General features: G+C 41.0%; 1 pseudogene; it reads right to left on the bottom strand.

The window, feature by feature from the left end:
- Positions 1 to 254: 254 nt before the first annotated feature.
- On the bottom strand, positions 255 to 3,386 carry LOC133051762 (E3 ubiquitin-protein ligase RNF168-like; annotated as a pseudogene).
- Between the last annotated feature and the right edge of the window lie 17,239 nt (positions 3,387 to 20,625).

Genomic DNA, 20,625 nt, shown 5'->3' with positions numbered 1-20,625 from the left:
TTAATATCCATAACAACTGTCAACTAAAACTTAGTATGTCACATTTATTAAAAGAGGAAAGGAGTGGGACTCTTGCTTACAACTGAGTTTAGCAAAAACACATTTGTATATTCCTCCCCTGTAATCACACAGTCCTTTAATTAGGGACAATGAGTGTGCCCACATAGCAGAATGAAAAATTTATAAAGAATCTATGATAGAGAGTTACACAATCCTGCTTTGCTAGAATGTAAAACACTCTTCTAAACCAAGCATTACTGTGTGTATCTCTGAAACATCTGAAAAATACTCTTCTGTGAATTACTAGGCTGTAGAGAATGAGCAGTGTTGCAAACAATTCTCTGCAGTAGAATTTGGTATCTTTCTTCCATTAACTAGATCTTAACATTTCAACTGGATCTTAGAAGGTTGTCAATTTTCATTTTTTCAGGCAAGGAGATCCAACCAGTCAGTCCTAAAGGAAACCAGTCTTGAATATTCATTGGAAGGACTAATGCTGAAGCTGAAACTCCAATACTTTGGCTACCTGATGCTAAGAACTGATTCATTTGGAAAGACCCTGATGCTGGGAGATTGAAGGCAAAAGGAGAAGGGATGACAGAGGATGAGATGGCATCACCGACTCAATGGACATGAGTTTGAGTAAGCTCCAGGAGTTGGTGATGGACAGAGAAGCCTGGTGTGCTGCAGTCCATGGGATTGCAAAGAGTTGGACACGACTGAGCTGAACTGAACTGAACTGAGGTTTTCAGTGGATGCTCTAGATCAGTTTGTCTTTTGAAGCCTCTATCTTTGGCATTCTTCCTCTGTCCATTTAGTACTTTGTCTGGAGGTGAAGACATAGCCCATGACTGATATTCATCTGGGGATCCTTTTGGCCAGGTTAGCCTCATTTGTTCTTGATCCACCTTTTTCTGAAGCTGTAATGAAGCAGAAAATAACCTGTCCCATTCTTCTTGTTTATGTCTCTCACAGAGATTCCAAATCTATCAGTCTTGGGGTAAAGTGGACTTGTTTACTCGGCCTGAGGAAGATTTGGGGAACATTTTTCTTCTTTTTGTAAAACAGCATGGATTGCTGACTGCTTCAGACAAGGATTCCTGTTTTTTGTCTTGGAGATATCTTTATTGGTCAGTAGGTGATACTCCTCATTTTCTGTCACAACTGTGTTATTTTCAAGTGTCTGTGTTATATCTGATACTGTACATCCACTCTCTGTTTTGCTATAAGGCTTAATTGCAGCTTCTCCAGAAGAGGGAACTCTGACTTTAGGTTCTTTATGACTTGTGACACATAACTTTTTCATGACTGCTTTGTTTTGACTTCTTTCAAGGCACCATTCTCCTCCTCTGGCACATAACTGAGGTTTAGGTGATTCCACTGAAGATTCTACACCTTACTTTTGAACTTCAAGGCATATCTGAGGAGAAAATGCTGGCATACCTTCCTCAATTTCTGTATCTTGCCATGTAGGGTTCTTCACATCACTGCTGTCAGTCTCCTTGGACATGGAGGTTTTCCTGTCTTCTTCTACTACTTCAAACTGTGATGCTGACCCAAGTTGAGAATTTGGTGACAAATACTTCTGACTATCACCAGTGTTTTTTAATTTGCCATTCCTTTTCCTTTGTGACTTGGTTGTGACAGGATCAGATTTTTTGGAATTCGAAAGGGAAGCCAAGACACTTTCCTCACCAATATTGCTAATATTAAGGTTTCGCCTTCTTGCGAGGGCTTTATTACTTTTCAGTTGTTCCTCCATCTCTCTGTAGCTTTTTTATACCTCTCTCTCTTTTCCTATTCTTCCTCCTCTGCCAGTAATCTCCGTATATATTCTTCACTGGCTTTGTTTTCTTCCTCCTGAATGGCTCCTCACTCTACCTCCATCTTGCTTTTCTCCTCTTCATATTCTCTTCTTAATTCCCCCACGTTGACTTAATAGGTGAACTGGCTGATAGTCATCAACAATTTCCTCTGATTGTTGCCCAGAAACTCTAAGCTTTCATTCCTCTGGATAGTGTTGGTTTTTTTTTTTTATTTTTGTTTTTTGTTTTTTTTTTTTTAATTATCTCCCACAGTTCCATATTGACAAGAGAATTTCTTTGGGTATGATACCAAGTCCAGAAAGCAATCTGGCAGTGACAACTGGGACAGCACAAATTTGTGTTTTCAACAGTCGACTTGAAACATGCTTTACAGAGCGTGTGTTTACAAGGTAGTGTCACAGGCTCAATGAGGATTTCCACACAGATCTGGCACTGGCATTCCAACAAGGAACGGATGGTGTCTTTGGGTACAGCCATTTTAATATGCTAATAAGGTGTATTCAACATCAATACAACAGTTCAGGGATTGGGCACATCAAACCACTTGATGTAAAAAGGTGTTCTGAGGGCCAGGTAAACAGTATGACCGTGGAAGGCAGTGTATTTGCCCATGTTTAAGACAAGTATCCAGAAAGGAAACAAATAAACCTTGGCAGCTCCCAGGCATTAACAACCATTGCAGTAGGGCAGAAGCTGGGCAACGGCGTCTGAGCAGGGCAGAAGGAAAGCGCCAAGCTCCCTTCCTCCCTCTTACCAGCTGAGGGTTCTCCCTTAGCTTGGGGCAGCCAAGCCCAAGGCTGCTGAGTCTCAGAGACTCTGGGTCACTCCTCTATGAAGAAAGCTGCTTCCTTCAGGACTCCAGTGTCCTCAGCAGAGGACCTTTGCTGTGGGGTCATGCCTGCCACTTCTCAGTGCTCAGAGCCGGCCCTCCCCTCTCTTGTGTGTTACTCACTCAGTAGTGTCTGACTCTTTGCAATCCTGTGGACTGTAGCCCACCAAGGCTCCTCTGTCCATGGGATCTTCCAGGCAAGAATACTGGAGTGGGTTGCCATTTCTTCCTCCAGTGGCTCTTCCCTACCCAGGGATCAAACCTGGGTCTCTTGCATTGGCAGGCAGATTCTTTACCATCTGAGCCACCAGAGAACCACAATCCCCTCTCTTAGGTCAGCTAAAAAGCCTAAGCTTGGAGGCAGTGCTCTAGCAGTCCTGCAAGGGCTAGAAACATCACAACCTTCTCTCTCCTTTTTGTTTATTGTTTTCTGGGGTGGTAACAGCTAATGAGTTTTTTTTTTTAATTGTTTTAAATGAATGACTAAACAGCAGTTTCTAAGACTCTTTAACTTTAAAGTTCAAGAAGATAAACAGCAAGGCAGAGTTCTTGCAGAAAACTGCTGAAGCCTCAATTCAACCCAAGGCCTTAGAGTTCTGGAACATTTGTCTCAGGGCCTTCAGAATAGGGCAGCTAGCACACTTCAGGGTCTGGGTGCCCCACCATGCTAGGGGTTCTCACCTTCTGAAGGATGTTCCCTCCACACCCCTACCACCTGCTGGGCTCCTCACCCAGCCACCATTCACAGGAGCCTTCCTCCTGGACTAGCCATCTCTCAGAAACCCTCAGTCAGTGCCAAGCTGCTCCTCAGATGGCCCCTGGGTTCTGATCCACCCCCAGAAATAAACATGCCCAACACCTACAGGGGATGGAAGCACTTCCAGCCAAACAAATGCCATTCCCACAGTCAGTGCAGGTCATGGGCGCCACCCCATGTGCCCCCAGATTCTCTCTTCCTGCACCTGGCCAAGCCTTGTGTGGGTCATCATTGGGCTAGTCAAGGCCTGGAGGGTCCCAAATATACTCCTGTCCTGCAAGGCCTTGACTGGGGGCAAGTCAGACCTCAGGAGGCACCTCATTGGGGAACAAAGTTCACCCTTCCCATGGGCACCCCCTCCCTGGGCAGAGACCCCTACAGCCTGCCCTAGACCCCATGAGGCTGCCTGGGGAGTTGAAGGCTGATATCTGTCTCCGTGGCAGGTGGAAGCCCATGCTGGGGATGCTGCTGGGCATTTCCATAATAAATCCTTTACTTAGGAAATCCTGGAGCTTCCAGCATGGGAGTCACCTGCTGTTTCCACTCTCAGATTCCTGTCACAAGCCTGGCCACCTGCTACCTGTGGGAGGTGGGCCACAGTACACTGCAGAGAATGGACCTTGGAGGGCAGCCTGGGGGGCCTTGCAGAGATGTGGGGTGCAAAAGAAGTTCTGGGGTTTATCCTTTGCACTCAGATATTGAAAGTACGTTTCAGTGCCCCCCCCCCCATTTCTGGAAGCTTCCATGAAGTCAAAGATCCAGAGTGTGAGGGTTTGAAATATCCTGACTGGATCCAGATGGGTGAACCACGAGACTGAGGCCAGCAAGTGGGCCTAGGGGACTTGCTGCTTCGTGGGAGAGCTGTGCGGGCCTGCAGTGCCTTCAGCAGGCCAGGATAGGCACCCCCAGCCCAGGTGGCTTTGCCAAGAAAGTTGTCACCAGCCCCCCAGTTTGAGTCTCACCTTCATACCCCCCAGGAGCCCCCTGAAAACCTGGTGCCACAATTTGCTCACACATCCCCTCAGGCCCCCAGGCCCCAGGATGACCACATGCTGCCTCCTGCTGCATGCGGGGTACATTCAGCCCAGCATACACTCTGCCAGCAATTTCCAGGAGGATCAAGCATGTAGGAGGTGCCCTAAGGAAAGGTGACACCAAGGGACAAAGATGAGGTACACATGCTCACACAGGACATAGGTAATAGTTGTGGACCGAAGAGTCATTTATGACATCCCAACTGAGCAGCTTCAGAGAAATCACATGGGTAAGAGAAGGGCATCTGTCTCTAAACAAATGTTACATTCAACAGTTAGGAAGCATCTCCACTTCCCAGGATTTTAACTAAGGTCTTGAGTTGAAAGTAGTTTCACAACATGCATCGCTCTGTCCTTTCCAAACAAACTCTGTTGAAACGAAGGCAAGTTTGTGGGTTTAGCCACCCAGTTAGCTAAGCAGTAAATACCACAGAGAAGGGAAAGGTTGAGAGTTTCCATGAGATCACCCAGCCCCACAGCATCCAGAGGGGAAAATGTTCAGAGGGCAGGTGTCAGGGGAAAAGTTTAGTCCCAAGATCATTCAAAGTCCCCAGAAACAGTCAACAGAGGTAAATGAAATCATCTTTGAAGTACCTTCCTTGTTGTTGTTGTTCAGTCATTGCTCATGTCCAACTCTTTGTGACCCCATATACTACAGCAAGCCAGGCTTCCCTGTCCTTCACTATCTCCCAGAGTTTGCTCAAACTCATATCCATTGAGTCAGTGACACTATCTAACCATCTCATCCTGTGTCACCCCCTTCTCCTCCTGCCTTCAATCTTTCCCAGCATCAGGGTCTTTTCCAATGAGTCAGCTCTTCACATCAGGTGGCCAAAGTATTGAAACTTCAGTTTCAGCATCAGTCCTTCAAGTGACTATTCAGGGTTGATTTCCATTAGGATTGACAGGCTCTATCTCCTTTCCATCCAAGGGAATCTCACAAGTCTTCTACAGCACCACAATTCAAAAGAATCAATTCTTTGGTGCTCAACCTCCTTTATGGTCCATCACATCATTGCATGACTACTGGAAAAACCATAGCAATAACTATATGGACCTTTGACAGCAAAGTGATATCTCTGCTTTTTAATACACTGTCTAGGTTTGTCATAGCTTTTCTTTCAAGGAGTAAATGTCTATTAACTTCATGGCTGCAGTCACCAGCAGCAGTAATGTTGGAGCCCAAGATTATAAAATCTATCATTGTTTCCATTTGTTCCCCATCTATTTGTCATAAAGTGATGGGACCAGATGCTATTATCTTCATTTTTTGAATATTGAGTTTTAATCCAGTTTTTTCACTCTCCTCTTTCACCTTCATCAAGAGGTTCTTTAGTTTTCCTTTGCTTTCTGCCATTAGAGTGGTATCATCTACATATCTGAGGTTATTGATACTTCTCCTAGCAATCTAATTCCAGTTTGTGATCCATCCAGCCCAGCATTTCACATGATGTACTCTGCAGACAAGTTAAATAAACAGGGCGACAGTAGACAGCCTTTACATACTCCTTTCCCAATTTGGAACCAGTCCATTGTTTCATTTCTGGTACTAACTGGTGCTTCTTGACCTGCATACAGGTTTCCCAAGAGGTAAGTAAGGTGGTCTGATATTTCTCTCTCCTTAAAAATTTTCCAGTGTGTTGTGATCCACACAGTCAAAGGCTTTAGCATAATCAATGAAGCAGCAGTAGATGTTTTCTGGAATTCCCTTGTTTTTTCTATAATCCAACAGATGTTCACAATTTGATCTCTGGTTCCTTTGCAATCCAGCTTGTACGTCTGGAAGTTCTTTTTTCTCATACTGTTGAAGCCCAGCTTGCAGGATTTTGAGCATTACCTTGCTAGCTTGTGAAATGAGTGCAATTGTGTGGTAGTCTGAATATTCTTTGACATTGCCTTTATTTGGGATTGGAATGAAAACTTACCCTTTCCAGTCCTATGGCCCTTGTTGAGTTTTCCAAATTTGATAGCATATCGAGTGCAGCACTTTAACAGCATCATCTTTTAGGATATTAAATAGCTCAGCTGAAATTCATCACCACCTCTTGCTTTGTTTGTAGTAATGCTACCTAAGGTCCACTTGACTTCACACTTCAAGATGTCTGGCTCTAGGTGAGGAACTACATTATTGTTGTTATCTAGGTCATTAAGATTTAAGATCTATGCAAAATTTAAGATTTTTGTATAGAAAATCTTATATACAAGATTTGGGCAACCTAAAATAATCCTTCTTTGGGCAACCTAAAATAATCCCAGGAAAGGAAAATATACACATGCCCAACACAAGTACTACAAAATTAGATCACATTCAAAATTCAGGCATCTGTAAAGTGACCAAAAGTCTTGGGTGTTAGTCTGGACACAAGAAAACACACTCCTTGCAGTCACTGTCTTCTTTGACCAGGTTGTGGCTGTTAGATTTTAGCTCTGCAGAAATGGGAAGGAGGAGGGAGCTAAGATGGCGGAGGAATAGGACGGAGAGACCACTTTCTCCCCCACAAATTCATCAAAAGATCATTTGAACGCTGAGCAAACGCCACAAAACAACTTCTGATCACTAGCAGAGGACATCAGACACCCAGAAAAGCAGCCCATTGTCTTTGAAAGGAAGTAGGACAAAATATAAAAGATAAAAAGAGAGACAATAGAGTTAGGGACGGAGATCCATCCCAGGAAGGGAGTCTTAATATAGGAAGTTTCCAAACACCAGGAAACCCTCTCACCGGCGGGTCTGGGGGAAGTTTTCAAATCTCGGAAGGCAACCTAACTGGGAGGAAAAATAAATAAAACCCACAGATTACATGCCTAAAAACAACTTCCAGCAGAAAAGTACCGCAGACGCTCGCATCCACCACCAGCAAGTGGGGGCTGAACGGAGAGGACCAGGCAGCAGCATTGCTTAGGGTAAGGACTGGGCCTGAAAGCCCTGAGGGCAATCGGAGGGAGCTAACGAGAGGTAGCAACTGAAACTGTGGGATAGCAAGAGAGAGAGAATTAACCTGGGAAAAGCCCTAAATTTAGGCACTACCCGCCTCTTCCCAGAACAAAGGACTGAGGAATACCAGAGAAGAGCTAGCCTGCTGCGGACCGGCCCATCCCCCACCAGAGGCAGGAGGCAGGGGGGAGGGGAAAGGGGCAAACTCGGCCCAGAGACCGCATCCCCTACCAAACTTCAAAAAGGCTTCCAGTCTCTAACCAAAGACTCCCTGAGATTCTGGATGGTTCACATCTGCCGGGAGGGTCGCAGCCAGAAATCAGCTTCCCAGAAGAGACACAAGGCGAACCCGACCTGCGCGCCCCGGAAACTGAGGCTGGGACTGCGGAGGGGATAAGGCGCACCGCACCTGGGGAGAGTGCGCTCGTCAAGCTCCTGGTTGCCTGAGCTGCTCCGACCAGGGAAGGCACAAGACGCAGGCCCAACCAAGTCTGTGTCTTTGTGGATTACCCGAAAAACTGAACCTGAGTGGCTTGGGCCTGGGGTGCATGCAATTCAGGGCCCACTCCCTGTAGAGCAACTTGGAGCCTGAGCAGTGTAGACAGGGAAAGCACACACGCCGCGAGCGGAGGCAAACCCATTGTGGCCAGAACACTGCTAGTACTCCCCACACACACCTGTGATATTTGTCTGCAGTGCCCCTCCTTGCCCACAGCGTGACTGAACAAGCAAACCTCAACAAGAGGCCACCTCTGCCCACTTGTGTCAGGGTGGAAACTAGACACTGAAGAGACCTGCAAACAGAAGCCAAATAAACAAAGGGCACCGCTTTAGAAGTGACAGGTGCAACAGATTAAAATCTCTGTAGTTAACACCGACTCCACTGGAAGGGGCCTATAGATATCGAGAAGTGTAAGCTCGAACAAGGAGCTATCTGAAACTGAACTGAACCCACACTTCCCGCAACAGCTCCAGAGAAATTCCTAGATATATTTTTACTATAATTAGTTTTTTAATTAAAAAAAATTCTCTTTTTTTTAAAGTCCTCTATTACTCCTCTTTTACTCCTTAATTTTCATTTTTATAACCCACTATAACCTGGCAAAAAAACAAAAACAAAAACAAAAAAGGACCCTATTTTTAAAGCAAACTTCATATGCATTTCTTAAATTTTTTGTGTTTTTGTTGTTGTTTAATATTGTATTTTTAAGAGTCTAATCTCTACTCTAGATTTTTAATCTTTGTTTTTCAGTATTTTATATCAATTTTGGACATTTAAGAATCCAACCTTCAGTATCCATTTTTACTCAAGAGAATGATTACTGGTTTGATCACTCTCTCCCCCTTTTGACTTTCCCTTTTCTCCCCCAGATCACCTGTATTTCCTCCCTCCCCCTTCTCTTCTCAATCCAATTCTGTGAATCTCTGTGGTTATTCTGGGCTAGGAGAACACTTTAGGGAACAGAGTACTGCCTAGATCAGTCTCTCTTCCCTTGAATCCCCCCTTTTCTCCTCCTGCTCACCTCTACCTCCTTGCTCCCTCTCCTCTTCTTCATGTAACTCTGTGAACCTTTCTGAGTGTCCCTAACTCTGGAGAATCCTTTCACCATTAACCTAGAAGTTTCATTATCAGTGCTGTACAGATGGAGAAGTCTTGAGGCTACTGGGAGAATAAGACTGAAATACAGAGGCAAGAGGCTTAAGCCGAAAACCCGAGAACACCAGAGAACTCCTGATTACAAGGAACATTAATTAATAAGAGATCATCCAAAAGCCTCCATACCTACACTGAAACCAACCACCACCCAAGAGCCAATAACCTCCAGAGCAAGACACACCACGCAAATTCTCCAGCAACGCAAGAACATAGCCCTGAGCGTCAATATACAGGCTGCCCAATGTCACACCAAACCCATAGACCCATCTCAAAACTCACTACTGGACACTCCATTGCACTCCAGAGAGAAGAAATCCAGCTTCACCCACGAGAACACCGACGCAAGCTTCCCTAACGAACAAACCTCAACAAGCCAAACATCCAACCCCACCCACTGGGAGAAACCTCCACAATAAAAAGGAACCACAGACTACCAGAATACAGAAAGGCCACCCCAAACACAGCAATCTAAGTAAGAAGAAGAGGCAGAGAAATACCCAGCAGGTAAAGGAACATGAAAAATGCCCACCAAGCCAAACAAAAGAGGAAGAGATACGGAAACTACCTGAAAAAGAATTTAGAACAATGATAATAAAAATGATCCAAAATCTTCAAAACAAAATGGAGTTACAGATAAATAGCCTGGAGACAAAGATTGAGAAGATGCAAGAAATATTTAATACGGACCTAGAAGAAATAAAAAAGAGTCAATTAAAAAAGAATAATGCAATAAATGAGATCAAAACACTCTGGATGGAACCAACAATAGAATAATGGAGGCAGAAGATAGGATAAGTGAGGTAGAAGATAAAATGGTGGAAGTAAATGAAGCAGAGGGGAAAAGAGAAAAAAGAATCAAAAGAAATTAGGACAACCTCAGGGATCTCTGGGACAATGGGAAACACCCCAACATTCGAATCATAGGAGTCCCAGAAGAAGAAGACAAAAAGAAAGACCATGAGAAAATACTCGAGGAGATAATAGTTGAAAACTTCCCTAAAATGAGGAAGGAAATAGCGACCCAAGTCCAAGAAACCCAGAGTGTCCCAAACAGGATAAACCCAAGGCAAAACACGCCAAGACACATGTTAATCAAATTAACAAAGATAAAACACAAAGAACAAATATTACAAGCAGCAAGGGAGAAACAACAAATAACACACAAAGGGATTCCCATAAGGATAACAGCTCATCTTTCAATAGAAACTCTTCAGGCCTGAAGGGAATGGCAGGACATATTTCAAGTGATGAAAGAGAATAACCTACAACCCAGATTACTGTACCCAGCAAGGATCTCATTTAGATATGAAGGAGAATTCAAAAGCTTTACAGACAAGCAAAAGTTGAGAGAATTCAGCACCATCAAACCAGCTCTTCAACAAATGCTAAAGGATCTTCTCTAGACAGGAAACACAGAAAGGTTTTATGAACACAAACAGAAAACAACAAACCAAATGGCAACGGGACCATACTTATCAATAACTACCTTAATTGTAAATGGGTTGAATGCCCCAACCAAAAGACAAACACTGGCTGAATGGATACAACAGCAAGACCCCTATATATGCTGTCTACAAGAGACCCACCTCAAAACAAGGGACACATACAGACTGAAAGTGAAGGACTGGAAAAAGATATTTCACACAAAAGGAGACCAAAAGAAAGCAGGAGTCACAATACTCATATCAGATAAAATAGACTTCAAAATAAAGGCTGTGAAAGAGACAAAGGGCACTACATAATGATCAAATGATAAATTCAAGAAGATACAACAATTATAAATATATATGCACCCAATATAGGAGCACAGCAATATGTAAGGCAAATGCTAACAAGTATGAAAGGGGAAATTAACAATAACACAATAATAGTGGGAGACTTTAATACCCCACTCACACTTATGGATAGATCAACTAAACAGAAAATTAAAAAGGAAACACAATCTTTAAATGACACAATGGACCAACTGGACCTAATTGATATCTATAGGACATTTCACCCCAAAACAATCAATTTCACCTTTTTCTTAAGTGCATACAGAAGCTTCTCCAGAATAGATCACATCCTGGGCCATAAATCTAGCATTGGTAAATTCAAAAAAATTGAAATCATTCCAGTCATGTTTTCTGACCACAATGCAGTAAGATTAGATCTCAATTACAGGTAAAAAAAAAAATATTAAACATTCAAATATATGGAGGCTAAATAACACGCTTCTGAATAACCAACAAATCATAGAAGAAATCAAAATATGCATAGAAATGAATGAAAATGAAAACACAACAACCCAAAACCTATGGGACACTGTAAAAGCAGTGCTAAGGGAAAGGTTCATAGCAATACAGGCTTACCTCAAGAAACAAGAAAAAAGTCAAATAAATAACCTAACTCTACATCTAAAACAACTAGAGAAGGAAGAAATGAAGAACTCCAGGATTAATAGAAGGAAAGAAATCTTGAAAATTAGGGCAGAAATCAATGCAAAAGAAACAAAAGAGACTGTAGCAAAAATCAACAAAGCTAAAAGCTGGTTTTTTGAAAAGGTAAATAAAATTGACAAACCGTTAGCCAGACTCATCAAGAAACAGAGGGAGAACCAAATCAACAAAATTAGAAATGAAAATGGAGAAATTACAACAGACAACACAGAAATACAACGGATCATAAGAGACTACTACCAGCAGCTATATGCCAATAAAATGGACAGCTTGGAAGAAATGGACAAATTCTTAGAAAAGTATAACTTTCCAAAACTGAACCAGGAAGAACTAGAAGATCTTAACAGACCCAGCACAAGCACAGAAATCGAAACTGTAATCAGGACTCTCCAGCACACAAAAGCCCAGGACCAGATGGCTTCACAGCTGAATTCTACCAAAAATTTAGAGAAGAGCTAACACCTATCTTACTCAAACTCTTCCAGAAAATTACAGAAGAAGGCAATCTTCCAAACTCATTCTACGAGGCCACTATCACCCTAATGCCAAAACCAAAGATGCCACAAAAAAAAAAAAAAAAAAAGAAAAGAAAACTACAGGCCAATATCACTGATGAACATAGATGCAAAAATCCTTAACAAAATTCTAGCAAACAGAAGCCAACAACCTATTAAAAAGATCATACATCATGACCAAGTAGGCGTTATCCCAGGAATGCAAGGATTCTTTAATATCTGCAAATCAATCAATGTAATACACCACATTAACAAATTGAAAGATAAAAACCATATGATTATGTCAATAGATGCAGAAAAAGCCTTTGACAAAATTCAACACTCATTTATGATAAAAACTCTCCAGAAAGCTGAAATAGATGGAACATACCTCATCATAATAAAAGTTATATATGACAAACCCACAGCAAACATTATCCTCAATGGTGAAAAATTGAAAGCATTTCCCCTAAAGTCAGGAACAAGACAAGGGTGCCCACTCTCACCACTACTATTCAACATAGTTTTGGAAGTGTTGGCCACAGCACTCGGAGCAAAAAAAGAAATAAAAGGAATCCAGATAGGAAAAGAAGAAGTAAAACTCTCACTTTTTGCAGATGACATGATCCTCGAAATAGAACACCCTAAAGACTCTACCAGAAAATTCCTAGAGCTAATCAATGAATACAGTAATGTTGCAGGATATAAAATTAACACACAGAAATCCTTTGCATTCCTATACACTAACAATGAGAAAACAGAAAGAGAAATTAAGGAAACATTACCAATCACCATTGCAACAAAAATAATAAAATACTTAAGAGTATATCTACTTAAAGAAATGAAAGACCGACATATAGAAAACTACAAAACACTGATGAAAGAAATGAAAGAGGACACAAATAGATGTAGAAATATACCATGTTCATGGATTGGAAGAATCAATATTGTCAAAATGACTATATTCCCCAAAGCAATCCATAGATTCAATGCAATCCCTATCAAGTTACCAACAGTATTTTTCACAGAACCAGAACAAATAATTTCACAATTTGTATGGAAATACAGAAAACCTCGAATAGCCAAAGCAATCTTGAGAAAGAAGAACGGAACTGGAGGAATCAACCTGCCTGACTTCAGGCTCTACTACAAAGTTACAGTCATCAAGACAGTATGGTACTGACACAAAGACAGAAATATAGATCAATGGAACAGAAGAGAAAGCCCAGAGTTAAATCCACGTACCTATGGACACCTTATCTTCGACCTAGGAGGCAAGGATATACAATGGAAAAAAGACAACCTCTTTAACAAGTTGTGCTGGGAAAACTGGTCAACCACTTGTAAAAGGATGAAACAAGAACACTTTCTAACACCATACACAAAAATAAACTCCAAATGGATTAAAGATCCAAATGTAAGACCAGAAACTATAAAACTCCTAGAGAACATAGGCAAACCACTCTCTGACATAAATCACAGCAAGATCCTCTATGACCCACCGCCCAGAATATTGGAAATAAAAGCAAATATAAACAATAATTAAAATATATAAACTATATACAAATATACATATTTATATATAAAATATATTAAAAATATGAAAATAATTAAACTTAAAAGCTTTTGCACAACAAAGGAAGCTATAAGCAAGGTGAAAAGACAGCCTTCAGAATGGGAGAAAATAATAGCAAACGAAGCAACAGACAAAGGATTAATCTCAAAAATACACAAGCAACCCCTGCAGCTCAATTCCAGAAAAATAAATGACCCAATCAAAAACTGGACCAAAGAATTAAACAGACATTTCTCCAAAGAAGACATACAGATGGCTAACAAACACATGAAAAATGCTCAACATCACTCATTATCAGATAAATGCAAATCAAAACCACAATGAGGTACCGCTACACGCCAGTCAGGATGGCTGCTATCCAAAAGTCTACAAGCAATAAATGCTGGAGAGGGTGTGGAGAAAAGGGAACCCTCTTACACTGTTGGTGGGAATGCAAACTAGTACAGCCACTATGGAGAACAGTGTGGAGATTTCTTTAAAAACTGAAAATAGAACTGCCATATGACCCAGCAATACCACTTCTGGGCATACACACCGAGGAAACCAGATTTGAAAGAGACACGTGCACCCCAATGTTCATTGCACCACTGTTTATAATTGCCAGGACATGGAAGCAACCTAGATGCCCAACAGCAGACGAATGGATAAAGAAGCTATGGTACATATATACAATGGAATATTACTCAGCCATTAAAAAGAATTCATTTGAATCAGTCCTAATGAGATGGATGAAACTGGAGCCCATTATACAGAGTGAAGTAAGCTAGAAAGATAAAGACCAATACAGTATACTAATGCATAAAATGGAATTTAGAAAGATGGTAACAATAACCCTATATGCAAAGCAGAAAAAGAGACACAGATGGACAGGACAGACTTTGGAACTCTGTGGGAGAAGGTGAGGCTGGGATTTTCTGAGAGAATAGCATTGAAACAAGTATACTATCAAGGGCGAAAGAGATCACCAGCCCAGGTTGGATGCATGAGACAATTGCTCAGGGCTGGTGCCCTGAGAAGACCCAGAGGGATCGGATGGGGAGGGAGGCGGGCAGGGGGATCGGGATGGGGAACACATGTAAATCCATGGCTGATTCATGTCAATGTATGGCAAAAACCACTACAAAATTGTAAAGTAATTAGCCTCCAACTAATAAAAATAAATGAAAAAAATAAAAAATAAATGACAAGTGCAAAAAAAAAAAAAAAAGAAATGGGAAGTGCAAAAAAGCAATATGTAAACGATAGTGTAGTTGAATATTAAATTTGGGGTTAGCCTGTCACAGCAGTGCTGTATTGTTATACACCTCATTGAGATGATGAAAGGAGTTGAGGCAAAAAAGGACAAAAACCAGAGTGATGTCAGAGACTATAGACAGATGGAACAAACCAGGGTGTGGGGAGAGGTAACAGGTGAACAGAGTGTTCTGGTTAGGAATGTGACTCCAGGGGCAGGTAGAACCTCACTGGCAGATGAAGTCCATCTGATCTGGGATCAGAGAAAAACTAAAGAGAGTGTATGGTTTCCAGATGGCGTGGGGGTTCTCTTAGTCATGAATCCTTTATGTCTGCTTCCTACTTTAAAGGAGGTGCAGGGCACTTCGCATCAGCACAGCTTCCTTACTGTCAGTGGACCTGGTCCTTCTCTACCCCTTGGACTAGTGACAGACGTGCAGGACACTTTACTCCTTACCATCATTGTGCCATTTCAGTGTATAAAGAGGCTGTGTAGTATCCATGGAGGCAAATATGGTCCTTCGCCAATCAGGCCTACACCCAGATGGCCTCAGTTACCTGAAATGTCCCATCAGTTACCTCTGAGCCTTATCTGCTCACCTGGGAGCCCCCACTCTTCCCTCCAATCAGAGTGGACTCCCCATCTCCTCCCTTCCATCCACCTCCCCTTAAGTTTTGCCCACTGTCCCAGGCCCAGCTCCTATTTCAGGAGTCTCTGATGACTCCAGTGAGCATCCAGATTATTTTGTCTATTCAGGATCTTTTGCTGTTTTCTACCAATTTTAGAACTATTTGATTTGGTTCAATGAAAAATGTCATTGTCATTTTGATAGAGGTTGATTTGAATCTGTAGGTTGCTTTGGTATTATGGTCATTTTAACAAATTTAATATTTTCAATCCATAAAATAGACTATCTTTCCATTTATTTGTGTCTTTTTCATTTTCTTTCACCAGTGTCTTACTGTTTGCAGTATAGAGGTATTTCACCTCATTTGTTAAATCTGTTTCTAGGTATTTTATTCTTCTTTATGCACTTCTTTATGTTCAATGATATTGAACACCTTTTCATATACATGTTGACTGTTTGTATATAATCTTTGGGAAAATGTCTCTTTAGGTCATTTGCCCATTTTTAATCAGATTTTTCTATATTGAGTTGTATGATTTCCTTATATATTTTGAAAATTAATTCCATATTATATATACAGTTTACAAAGATTTTCTCCAGTTCCATAGGTTGCCATTTTATTTTGTTGACTGTGTCTTTTGTTGTGCAAGATGTTTTGTTTTATGGTCCCATTTGTTGATTTTTGCTTTTGTTACTTGTTCTTTTATAATATATCTAAAATCATCACCATGACCAATGCCAAGGAACTTTGTCTTATATTTTCACCTGGGAGTTTTATGGTTTCAGGAAATAGCAAAAGAACTAGAAATAGAAAAGGGGCCTGAATATATGAAAGCATTTTTGCAATCTCATGGTAAAACTTTAACTGCCAAGGAACTGTTTCTTATGGGAGTGAAGAAAGTGGTTTTTTGAAAGGAATCTGCCCCTGGTTGAGATGCTGTGAAGATTGTTGAAATGACAATGAAGGATTTCAAATATTACATAAACTTAGTTGATAAAACATGGCAGGCTTTGAGAGGACAGACTCCAATTTTCAAAGAAATTCCACAGTGGGTAAAATGTTATCAAACAACATTGCATGCTATGGAGAAATCGTTTCTGAAAAAGAAGAGTTAACTGATACAGCAAACTTTATTGTTGTTTCATTTAAAGAAATTACCATGGCCACCCACCCCAACCTTCAACAGCCACCAACATAATCAGTCAGCAACCATCAGAAAACATGCCTGACCCTCCACCAACAAAAAAATGATGGATCATTGAACTTTCAGATATTTGTTAGCAAGTTTCAACAATCAATTATTATTATTATTATTATTATTTGAGGGATACTTCTTTATTTTCTTTGCTCTGACCTTCTGGAGTTTTCTCTTTGCAGTAATTTATGTCATGTCTACATTTATTGGATGAAAGCTTTATCTGTTGTGCACTTTTTAAAAAAATATTTATTTTTAAATTGAGGGATAATTGCTTTACAGAAATTTGTTGTTTTCTGTTAAACCTCAACTTGAATCAACCATTGCTACTGCTGCTGCTAAGTCGTGTCCAACTCTGTGCGACCCCATAGATGGCAGCCCACCAGGCTCCCCTGTCCCTGGGATTCTCCAGGCAAGAACAGTGGAGCGGGTTGCCATTTCCTTCTCCCATGCATGAAAGTGAAAAGTGAAATTGAAGCCACTCAGTCGTGTCCGACTCTTCGCGACCCCATGGACTGCAGCCTACCAAGCTCCTCTGTCCATGGGATTTTCCAGGCAAGAGTACTGGAGTGGGGTGCTATTGCCTTCTCCAGAATCAATCATAGTTATACAAATATCCCCTCCCTCTTGAACCTTGCTCCCATCTCCCTCCCCATCCCACTCCTCTAGGTTGATACAGAGCCCTGTTTGAGTTTCCTGAGACATACAGCAAATTCCCGTTGGCTATCTATTTTATATATGGTAATGTAAGTTTTCATGTTACTCTCTCCATACATCTCACCCTCTCCTCCCCTCTCCCCATGTCCATAAGACCATTCTCTATATCTGTTTCTCCTTTGCTGCCTGTAAATAAATTCTTTGTTACCATCTTTCTAGATTCTGTATATATGTGTTAGTATATGATATTTATCTCTCTCTTTCTGACTTACTTCATTCTGTATAATAGGCTCTAGGTTCATCCACCTAATGAGAACTGACTCAAATGCATTCATTTTTATGGCTGAGTAATAGTCCATTGTGTATATATACCACAACTTCATTATTCATTTATCTGTCAATGGACACCTAGGTTGCTTTCATGTTCTAGCTATTGTAAACAGTGCTGCAATGAACATTGGGGTACATGTGTCTTTTTCAATTTTTGTTTCCTCCGGGGATATGCCTAGGAGTGGGATTGTTGGGTCATATGGTGGTTTATTCCTAGTTTTTTAAGGAATCTCCATACCATCTTCCATAGTGGCTGTATCAATTTACATTCCCACCAACAAGAGGATTCTTTTTACAAGATGGTTCCTTTTCCTCCACACCCTCTCCAGCATTTATTGCTTGTAGACTTTTTGATGACAGCCATTCTGACCAGTGTGAGGTGATATCTCATTGTAGTTTTCATATGCATTTCTCTAATAATGAGTGACATTGAGCATCTTTTCATGTGTTTGTTAGCCATCTGTATGTCTTCTTTGGAGAAATGTTTGTTTAGGTCTTTATCATACTTTTTGATTGGGTTGTTTGTTTTTCTGGTATTGAGTTTTATGAGCTGCTCATATATTTTGGAAATTAATCCTTTTTCAGTTGTTTCATTTGCTATTATTTTCTCCCATTCTGAGGGCTGTCTTTTCACCTTGCTTATAGTTTCCTTTGCTATGCAAAAGCTTATAAGTTTAATTAGGCCCTTCTTATTTACTTTTCTTTTTATTTCTATTAGTTTAAGAGGTAGGTCATAGAGGATCTTGCATTGATTTATGTCACCAAGGGTTCTGCCTATGTTTTCCTCTAAGAGTTTTATAGTTTCTAGTCTTACATTTAGGTCTTTAATCCATTTTGAGCTAATCTTCATGTATGCTATTAGGAAGTGTTCTAATTTCATTCTTTTAGCTGTCCAGTAGCTGTCCAGTTTTCCAGACACCACTTATTGAAGAGGCTGTCTTTGTCCCATTGTAAATTCTTGTCTCCTTTGTCAAAAATAAGGTACCCATAGGTGCAGGGGTTTATTTTTGGGCTTTCTATCTTGTTCCATTGGTCTATATTTCTGATTTTGTGTCAGTACCATACTGTCCTGATGACTGTAGCTTTATAGTATAATCCAAAGTCAGGAAGGTTGATTCCTCCAGCTCCATTCTTCTTTCTTAAGACTGCTTTGGCTATTCTGGGTCTTTTGTGTTTCCATATGAATTGTGAAATTTTTTGTTCTAGTTCTGTGAAAAATACCATTAGTAATTTGATAGGGATCGGATTGAATCTGTAGATTACATTTGGTATTATAGTCATTTTCACAATATTGATTCTTCCTACCCAGGAACATGTAATATCTCTCTGTCTGTTTATGCCATCTTTGATTTCTTTCAACAGTATTTTATAATTTTTTGTATACAGTTCTTTTGTCTCCTTAGAAAAGTTTGTTCCTAGATATTTTATTCTTTTTGTTTCAGTGGTGAATGGGATTGATTCCTTAATTTTTCCTTCTGATTTTTCATTGTTAGCATATAGGAATGCAAGTGATTTCTGTCTATTGATTTTGTATCCTGCAACATTGATAAATTCCCTGATTAGCTCTAGTAATTTTCTGATACTATCTTTAGGGTTTTCTATGTACAGTATCATGTCATCTGCAAACAGTGATAGCTTTACTTCTTATTTTCCAATCTAGATTCCTTTTATTTATTTTTCTTCTCTGATTGCTGTAGCTAGGGCTTCCAAAACCATGTTGGTTAATAGTGGAGAAAGTGGACACCTTGTGTTGTTCCTGATCTTAGACAGGATGCTTTCAGGTTTTTACCATTGAGAATAATGTTTGCTGTGGGCTTATCATATATGGTCTTTACTATGTTGAGGTAGGTTCCTTTTGTTAGGTAGTTAGAATAGGAAAAAGGAGTCCAGAATGGCGGTGGCTAAAAGACAAGGAAGGGAAATGCCTGAAAAAATAGAACAAAGGAAGGTCTGAGGACCAGAGTGAGAACCTCAGGTAAAACAAACAGCACTCCTGGCTAGCCCAAATTACATAGGGTAGGTCCAGGGGGAGGAGAAAAAACATATAAAAAGAGGAGCCAAAATTGGGCTGGGAGCCTCTCTTCCCTTTGTGTCTTTTGGGTCGGCATGCCCTCACACCTCGAGGATGTATTTTCCTTTACTTTCTAAATAAAACTGAGCTGTAACATGGAGTTGTAACACTGGTCCATCTGAGGGCTGTAACACTGGTCTGTCGCTTCAAATTTTTGTTGTGATGAGGCAAAACCAAGGAAATTACAGACTCTCCTAACATCTATGGTGCCATTTCTTGGATTTAACCTGGCTGCAACAACCTCGGCACAGCCCCCGCGAAGAGAAGGCCAAGCACAGCAGGAGTCCAGCTCCATGAAAGCTACCCCTGTGGAAGCTGAACGTGAAGAAAACACAGTGCAGGCGAAGTGACAAGAAGCCTAGCACACTGGAAATGGGGACATTGAAAAACAAACTCAGCAGAAAGCTCACAAGGCTCAGTCTCAGATTCCAGAAGATCTCTGGTTTAGGTAGGAGGTCCTCACTCCTATGACTGGAAGGGCATATGCCTAACAAAATCTTATTTCCTTTACAACCTCTCATTTCTTGTTTCCTTGAACTCCCATGAACAAGCAAGTGGCAGTGAGTGCAACTGAGGGACTCTGGAAAGGCTACTCCTCAGTGTGTCCTGAGGCTCCACTATCCCCTGCTCTCTAGTAGCTGTTACCCAAGTCAGTGGGGGTTCTTCTGTCCTTAATCTTCTTTGTACCAAGGATCAGGCCAATGAAAACTGTGAACACAGGTCAGGTATTTAGCAGATTTTCTGGAAGTTTATGAAGGGGATTCCTCGACATGTTTTTCCCACTGATTTTTCCTCCTGTCCTTCAGCTCCTCTCTCCTGGGACTTTCAGCCTGGTCAAAACCCATGGTGCCTGACTTCAAGACCTAATGAAGCTCAGGCTCTGATGTCTCATTGCAAAAATTCAGTTAGAGACACATCGATAGGTAAGATTGATGGATTTGTTTGGATTCAGAGAGAAGCACA

Source organism: Dama dama, chromosome X (genome assembly GCF_033118175.1).
Source record: "Dama dama isolate Ldn47 chromosome X, ASM3311817v1, whole genome shotgun sequence".
NCBI classification, from domain to species: Eukaryota; Metazoa; Chordata; class Mammalia; order Artiodactyla; family Cervidae; genus Dama; species Dama dama.
The sequence above is the reverse complement of the archived record's forward strand: the minus strand, read 5'-3'. Positions and strand labels throughout refer to the sequence as shown.